The following is a 9,022-nucleotide window of genomic DNA, read 5'->3' as shown; positions in this document are numbered from 1 at the left end:
TCTGGTTCACTAGGCCAATAACATATCAATTTTGTTCATTTTTTTAAAAAAACAGCTCTCATTTCACTGATCTTTTGTATTTTTTGGCTCAATTTTGTTTATGTCTTCTCTAACTTTAATTATTTCTTTCCTTCAACTAATTTGGAGTTTGGTTTATTGTTGTTTTTCTAGCTTCTTGAGATGCATTGATAGCTCATTTATTTGATGCCTTTCCATTTTCTTGCTGTAGACACCAATTGGTATAAATTTCCCTCTTAACACTGCTTTTGCTGTATCCCATAAATTTTCATGTGTTATACTGTCATCTATATTCGTTCTCAGAATTTTTTTTACTTTCCATTTATTTCCTATTTTCTTATTTGAAAGAAGAAACATGCTCATCCAGGAGCATGTTGTTCAGGCTCCATGTGTTTGCATACATTCTAAAGAGTCTTCAGTTGTTAATTTCCAGCTTCGTTCCATTGTGGTCAGAAAAGATGTGTGGTGTGATTTCAATTTTTTTGAATTTGCTGAGACTTGCCTTGTGGCTTACCATATGGCATATCCTACAGAAAGTTCCATGCACTGATGAAAAGAATGTGTATTCTGCAACTGTGGGATGAAAAGTTCTGTAGATATCAGTTAGGTTCATTTGGTCTGCTGTGTAGATTAGCTCTTTGTTTCTTTGTTGATTTTTTTGTCTAGGTATTCTGTCCCTTGATGAAGGTGGAGTGCTGAAGTCCTCCATTACTATTACATTGGAGTCTATGTCTCCATTTAGATCCATTAACATTTGTTTTCTATAGCCAGACACCCTGGCCTGGAGTGCAAATACATTTATTACAGTCATATTTTCCTGTTGAATTGATCCCTTAATCATTACATAGTGCCTTCTTTGTCTCTTTTAACAGTTTTTGTTTTAAAGCCTGTTTTCTCTGATATTAGAATGGCTTTACCTGCTCTTTTTTGTTTTCTGTTAGTATGACATATCTTTTTTCATCCTTTCACTTTAAGTCCACTTGTATTTTGGTTGGTGAGGTGTGTTTCTTGTAGGCAGCAAATAGATGGGTCTTTATTTTTAATCCATTCAGTGAGTCTATATCTTTTAATTGGAGAATTTAGGCCATTTACATTCAAGATTGCTATTGAGAAGTGATCTGCTCCTCCCTACTAGCCTGTCCCATCCATGGAAAGGAAAATATCATCCCAGAGCCACCTTGTCAGTTTGAGCTCCAGAGTCTATGATATGTTGAGAAGCTGGGGGCACCTTAAGTCCTACATGGGTTCCCAGCTCCCTGTCAATCCTCCCAGCCAGACTCAAGGTCAGCGAGGAATATAGATTTTTTTTCTCTCTGGTAAAATCTCTGGATCACATGTGTGCATAAGAGCCACCCTAGCCATTGCTGTTGTCAATATGGTACCGTCTCCTGCCTGTTGCTGGGTGCATGCCCACAAGCCATGACCAAGCTGCTACTGGTGTCAAGGTGGCACTCCTCCCAGCTGGTTGCACAGTAGAATTGTGGGGCAATGGGCAAAGAGAAACATGCTGTTTTTTGCTGGGTTAGGCATATACCCTGTCCTCCTTAGGGCTCTAGTCCAGATCAAAGACAGTGTAGTCTTCCAGCTTCTCCCTCAAGCAATATCACCCATGGCATGGGCTGCTCTCACCTCACTCTCCAAAGCTGGTGCTTCCTCTAGCTCTCTGCTATGGGATTGAGTGTTGTGTCTTCACTCATTGCTATGTGTCTACAGCTTCCATACTGATCCACTGCATCCCTCTTCCTTTTGTAGAATTTCTACTGTAGGTTTCTCTTTAACTCTCCCCAAGAATGCATTTCCTCTACCTCTTTTTCTACTATTTTCCCCTAGCTTAAAGAAGTACCTCCTTTCCCTACTCCACTATCTTGGAAGAATCCCCCTCAACTTTATTCACAGAATGACTGAGATATTTTCCTATAGATAAATAGGTCTTTTTTGTGAAGATTTTTATTTAATGAATACAAATTTTCATGTGTACCACTTTTAGGGATATAATGTTTCTTCCCCCCATACCCACCTTCCCACCCGCACTCCCATCCCACCTCCCACTCCCTCTCCCATTCCATTTTCTATTAAGATTCGTTTTTAATTGACTTTATATACAGAGGATCAACTCTTTACTAAGTAAAAATTTCAACTATTTGCACCCACACAGACACACAAAGTATAAAGTACAATTTGAAGACAAGTTTTACCATTAATACTCACAGTACAACTCATTAAGGACGGAGGTCCTACATGGGGAGCAAGTGCACAGTGACTCCTGTTGTTGATTTAACAATTGACACTCTTATTTATGATGTCAGTAATCACCCGAGGCTCTTGACATGAGCTGCCAAGGCTATGGAAGACTTCTGAGTCCACAAACTCCGGTGGTTTTTAGAAAGGGCCATAATCAAAGTTGAAGTCTCTCCCCCCTTCAGAGGAAAGTACATCCTTCTTTGATAGCCCCTCTTTCCACTGGGGTCTCACTCACAGAGATCCTTCATGCAGAACCATTTTTGCCACGATGTCTTGGCTTTCCTTGACTGAAACGCTCTCATGGTGTTTTTAATCAGGTCTTAGGGGCTGATACTGAGGTCAGAGTGCTGTTTAGGGTGTTTATCATTCTATGAGTCTGCTGTATGGACTGCTTCCCTTGTAGCAACTTTCTCTCCTTTGTAATTCTATCTATTGTTATTACCAGGCACTTGGTCTTATTTATGTGATCCCTTTGATTGGTGGTCCTATGTATATGATCAATTCCATACTTAGTATGATCATTTTATCACATAAAATGGGATTAGTTCCACTCAGCTAAATGGGATTTGGAGTCCCATGGCAAATTTTTAGCTTCACTGCTAGGGGCAGGTCTGTGGGAATGTGTGCAGAACTGTATAGCTCCTACCTCTTTCATTCCCACTCTTATTTTTAACTGGGATATACTTTCAATTGACTTAATACATATATGATTAATTCTATGTTGAGTAAGGAGTTCAGCCAATGGTATTAAATAGGGAAGAAAAAAAGAATAAAAAAAAGATGAAGTGAAATAATAAAGTCAATACAATGGCTGTTCAAGTAATTGCTTTTCATAGTATCTGTTTCACTTCTACAGATTTCCTTTTATGTTAAATAGGTCTTTTGGAAAAAAAACTGTGATATTCCCAAACAATGGAATATTATCAGTCAAAAGGAAATAAACCATCAAGCAATGAAAACACACAGGTAAATCTTTGATGCATATTGCTGTGTCAATATGCTTTTCAGTCTGAAAGCTATACAATAAATGATTCCACTTACATGACATTCTGGAAAAGGCAAAACTACCCTGATTGTAAAATAATTCATGAATGTCAGGGACTCAGGGGAAACAAGAATCATAAAACAGGTGAAGCACAGGGGAAACTTTAGGGTTATAATTATATTCTACATGATATCATAATTGTAGACACTTGCTACACTTTTTCAAAACCTAGAAATTTACACTATAAAGAGTGAATCTTAATGTACTCAAAGTTAAGAAATATAATTAAGGAGTGTAGGGGATCCCTGAATGAAATGCCCAATGTTACAGAAGAATGTAATTATATCAAAATGTGTGAAAACAATCTTCCTGAAGGCAGTGATAGGTAAAGTTAGATTGGCCTAAGTAATTTGGGAAATGAGTAAGGTCTGTAAGACCAAAAACAAAGAAGACAATTTAGTTGAAGTTGTTTTCTTACCAGTGGAAATTTTAATAGCATTATACATGTATACTGAAATGGAACAATTAAGTAAAGGAATAAGAAATATTAGAAGCCACATTTCTCAATGTAGGAATGAAAAGTCATAAACAAGTAGATTAGGTGATAGATCAAGTTGGAGATGTTAGTAAGTACTCATGTTTACTATATATATAAATGGTTACATGCGGAAATATACACACAGGTTACTATTCACACAGACAGATCACTGCTCTGACAGCTGAGAAGTCGGAAAAGCAATGACACTCTAGTAGCCTGGACATGAAGCACCCAGATGGCTTCTTATGCCATTCTCCAATAAAAGGACTAAGGCTTCCTAGAGAAATGGTTGGCCCAGGTCTGGAGCAAGAAATATGCAAGATAAGATTACAGCATCTTGTCCTGCCAGAAAAAAAGGAAGTGATAAGAGAAAGCAACCTAGCAGACAAACAAAATACAATGATGTTAAAGGGGGTACTAAGGCCAATGGAAAGAGCCCTCAATAGTGAAAATTGGAACAATTTGAGCAACCAAAATAAGTAGGGTTACTTTGGACTATGGCTCAAAGCATAAATAAATCTCCATGAGTCCATAAATAAATAGTTGATTGAAGGCAGGAAGGAATGAAAGAAGAAAGAAAAAAACAATCTCCCTTGCAGACATATTTCAAGTAATTTAAGTAAATATTCTGTCTTCAAGGAGTGGTGAATAACTCCCAGCTCTTTAAGTATAGATTGCACAGAGACTTCCTTCAAAACAGTACAAGACAGAAATATGAGAGAAGAATTACCTTGCCATGGAGACAGCTGACAAACATACTCTTTGGTGATCAAGATTAATGTCAATAGTGACATCAATTTATAGATGTGGCCCTCTATGATCTTCCTCCCCAACACACATAGCAACAATCTAATCATGAGAAAAACATCAGTCAAATCCCACTTGAGGGATAGTTCATAAACTATCTGACCAGCACTTCCCAAAATCTGTGGATGTTATCAAAAACAAGGTAGCCTTGAGAAACCATAATAGCCAAGAGGAATCCAAGGTGACATAATGGCTGTATCCTGAAACAGAAAAAGGGAAATGCTAAGGGAATCTGAATCACATATGGACTTCAATTAATAATAAAGGGTCAATATTAGTTTATTAATTGCTGAAGATATAATATCCAAACATAATTTGTTAATAATGGGGAGAGATATTAATAGTGGATGTAGAGTTTATGAAAACTCTATCATCTTCCAATTTTTATTAATACTATTCTCAAATTTTGTAAAATGTTGACTGAAAATACATGTTAGGGGAAGAGTTTCAGACTGGGGGTGCTGAGTTTCACAAGTCTTAGGGAAAAAAAATGAGATTGGTGTTTTGCAATGACCAAAATCAAAGGATTGGCAATCTTGATCTTGCCAGATCCGTTACTTTTTAGACCTGGAGGGGTAGGAACTCTTCACATGCAGGCACCACTGTTTGTAAAAATGGAATGCAGTGGGAAACACTTCTAATTTTACTTCAGCCTCTTTTTAAAATTCAGAATTTTTTATATTTCAGAGTTGGGGGGAGAGAGAGAGAGCAGGCAAGAGAGAGAGAAAGAGATTTCCATCTGTTGATTCACTCTCCACATACCTGCAGTGGCAAGGGCTGGGCCAGGGCCAATGCCAGAAGCTGGGTACTCAATCCAAGCCTTCCAAGGATCTTGGAGACACACAACTACTTGCTGCTCCACGGGGTACAGAATAACAGGAAGCTGGCATAAGTCGCTAAAACTGGGAATCAAGTTCAGGAACTCTGATATGTCACGAAGGCATCTTAACTGCTAGGCTAAATGGTTGCTCTCTTACTTTAATCTGAGAAGATAGAAATAGCACAAGAAATGCATTTTAATACTTATTTGACCTTTTTCCATGCATTCATTTCCATTGGTAAATTTGCAACCAGATAGTAGATAAAAGCAGAAAAAAATCTTATGCTTTCTAAATTACTAAATACTGAAGATAAAATCTCTCTCTTCAGGAATTTTCCATATTAGAATATTTCTTAAACATACACATTCTTAGCACATTTGATTGTTTAGGGCTAGATCACTCAATTTGTACATTCTTCATTCCTTTTATCCCTCTCAGCCCCTCTGCCAACCTCTCATTTTGATAGAAAATAATTATTTATACTGAGCGGAAAGACAAGCTACAGAATATCAAAAGTTTTATCCAAATGGACTTTAAAATTATTTGTACATCTGATGTCTCTATGCTATTTTTCCATCCAGTTAATGCAGTTATTCACCCACGTCACATGTTTCCAGTTGCCCAGAATCAAAGAGAATAGACTGTTGGCAGAAAGCAGTCTTCGCAATTAGATTTTGAACTGTCAGGAGTCCTTGTCCTTAATTTCATTCTGAATGATTCACAGGTCTGCTCATGGCCTTGGGTTTAGAGGCTCCCCCAAAGTTCTACCTTCACCATGTGTTGACGCCAACTTTGAGTGTCACCTGGTCATCAGATTGCTGTATCCAATATTATACTTCATCAACACAGAGGAAGATGTATCATCGGCACTGTTTGTTCCCATACCTCAATCCTGCTTGGAGGCCTTGGCCAAAACATTCCCTTTGTCTTAAGAGTGTAAAAATTGGTAGCAATGTCCCAGGCCATTTGATGAATTTATAGTGTACTTGAATGCAGAAGAAACAAAGTTTTTACAAAAGTTGGATCAATCTGTAAATTCCAGCAAGCCTAAACCAGACAATACACATATTAATTATTCCACAGTTTCAATTTTTGTCAGCCAACAAGCAACAGAGCGCCTGCTGTAATCTAATACACCAAAATTCTCTTTCAGTTTCTGTTCTTTTCTCTGTTTTACTTACACATACTTGTATATTTTATGTTTGTCTTTCAAATACCCTAGTTTTTAAAAAGTTGTGCTGGCCTGTTCCATATCATCTTCTTGCTCCAGTGTCTCTGGAAAACTTGCTAGGGTGTGTGTGTGTGTGTGTGTATACATATGTCTGTGTAGTGGAAGGCTGTAGTTTGTTTCATATCTCAACAGAAAGGACTTTGATTTTTGTTGAGAATGTTTCAGCCCTTGTGGTCAAAGGTGGGAGGAGGGCTTGGGAAAGGAGCTTGTTTCCACCTAAAATGACACATTCAGTTCCCAATTAAGTCAGACAAGAAAAGTTACAAAGGAAGGTAGGCTCATTATAGACAGCTAGCTAGTGGGGACCATATGAAACGCTGGCTATGCCTTCCCTCTGTAGAGAGCATGGACTAGGAAAGGTTAGATTCTCTTGTGGCTATCACCTACATAACAGTATGGGGTCAGGACACCTTGAGGGGAATGAGGGTGAGGGAGGTAGAGGGAATGGAAGCAAGGTCATGCCTCTGCTTCACAACTCTCTCTTTTGTTTGATACATTTATATCATGTGACAAGGGCAGCAAAATTTAAAATAAGTGAAAAAAAAGTTTGATAGCTGTTAGTTTGCTAAGACTGCCATAATGAAGTACCCCAAAGTGGATGGCTCAGAACAACAAAAATCTGTGGTCTCAGTTCTAGAGACCTAAAGTCCAAAATCAAGCTGTTGGCAGGGACACGGTCCCTTTGGAGGTACTAGGGAAGGATCTATTCCAGGTCTCTCTCCTAGGTTCTTGAAGTTCCTTGGCTTACTGCATTGTAATATCAAGTTTCATATGATGCATCTCTGTGTAGATTTCTCTCTGTGGCCAAATTTCCCCTTTTGTTAAAAGCAACAATTATATTGGATTAAGAGGCCCTCATCCGAACTAATTACATCTGCAACAACTCTATTCACAAATAAAGCAAAATTTTGAAGTACTAGGACGGTAGTGTACTAATTTTCAGAGGACACATTTCAACCCACAGGAACACCAAACTATATAGAGAGACTTGAGGAAATGCCTCTTCTTACAGCTGATGGGTCTGTGTACTAGGAACATTCTGTCTTTGGTCTGTGAAATAATTAAACTGCTGTTCTGGCCAAGGACATGTTGAAATCCTAACAATGGTATGGATTGGGACTAGACTAATTATATTTTCAAATGGTAAACTGTCTTTCTAGAGGTAACCCCTTTGTTTATTGAGATGCTCATCTTACTTCAGTATGCCTACCTTTTCCTTTAGTGCATGTCCAAAATGCTTACTGAATAATACTTCCTCGTGATTTTCCCTTTAGCCTAGTGAAAATCCTTGATGGGTCACTTGGAAGCAACTTGGCATGTAGTAATTTTATAATTAGTTTATATGTTCGTAATAATTTTTCTGTGATACTTCAATCCTTGCTGACTCTTTGCATTTCTTAAAAGTTAAATAGAAATAATAATTTTAGTTGTTTAACATAAGAAAAAGAATATTTCAGGTGGTGTCAATGCAGCACAATAAGTTAAGCTACCACTTGAGACTCTGGCATCCCATATGAGAGTGCTGGTTTGAGTTTCAGCTGCTCTGCTTCTGATCCAGCTTCCTGCTAATGTGCCTAGGAAGGCAGCAGCAGATGACACAAGTACCTGAGTCCCTGCCACCTAGGTGGGAAACAGAATGGGGTTCCTGGCCACTGTCTTCAGCCTGGCCCAGACTTGCTGTTGTGGCCATCTGGGGAATGAACCAGTAAATGGAAGAAATCTCTCTCTCTCTCCCCCTCTCCATCTTTCTCTACTTCCCTACCCATGTTTCTCCCTCTCTGTGGTGCTGCCATTCAAATAAATAAATAAATAAATCTTTAAGGTTAAATCATCTTTACTATTTATTTAAAAGAAAAAAGGAACTCTAAAAGAACATTCCAGAATTATTCCTGTGTTGCACTGGACTGGAAGTTCAAGAGCTGCTAACACATCTAATTGACTCCAATTCTATACTAGCTTTTAATAGTCTTACACTAACTTTCTTCTTTTTTTTTATTTATTTGACAGGTAGAGTTATAGACAGTGAGAGAGAGAGACAGAGAGAAAGGTCTTCCTTCTGATGGCTTATCCCCCAAATGGCCGATCCAAAGCTAGAAGCCAGGTGCTTCTTCCTGGTCTCCCATGCAGGTGCAGGGGCCCAAACACTTGGGCCATCCTCCACTGCCCTCCCAGGCCACAGCAGAGAGCTGGACCGGAAGAGGAACAGCTGGGACTAGAACCCAGCGCCCATATGAGATGCCAGCGCAGCAGGCAGAGGATTAACCAAGTGAGCCACAGCGCCAGCCCAACTTTCTTCTAAAAATGAATCTATGAAAGGTTTCCCTATGGACATTGTTATTGTTAATTAATAAAATATAACATACAATAAAGGAAAGGTACTG

At 38.5% G+C, this 9,022-nt stretch overlaps 1 non-coding gene across 1 annotated transcript in view; it reads right to left on the bottom strand.

The window, feature by feature from the left end:
• Positions 1-3,515: 3,515 nt before the first annotated feature.
• Positions 3,516-9,022, bottom strand: part of LOC127491738 (uncharacterized) — a 45,067-nt gene continuing 39,560 nt past the window's right edge. The window contains exons 2-3 of the transcript XR_007920631.2: positions 5,352-5,572; positions 3,516-4,789 (exon numbers count right to left, since the gene is read on the bottom strand). This is a non-coding gene — a transcript (uncharacterized protein). The remainder of the gene's footprint in view (positions 4,790-5,351; positions 5,573-9,022) is intronic.

The sequence above is a fragment of the Oryctolagus cuniculus genome, chromosome 3 (genome assembly GCF_964237555.1).
Source record: "Oryctolagus cuniculus chromosome 3, mOryCun1.1, whole genome shotgun sequence".
NCBI lineage: Eukaryota > Metazoa > Chordata > Mammalia > Lagomorpha > Leporidae > Oryctolagus > Oryctolagus cuniculus.
The sequence above is the reverse complement of the archived record's forward strand: the minus strand, read 5'-3'. Positions and strand labels throughout refer to the sequence as shown.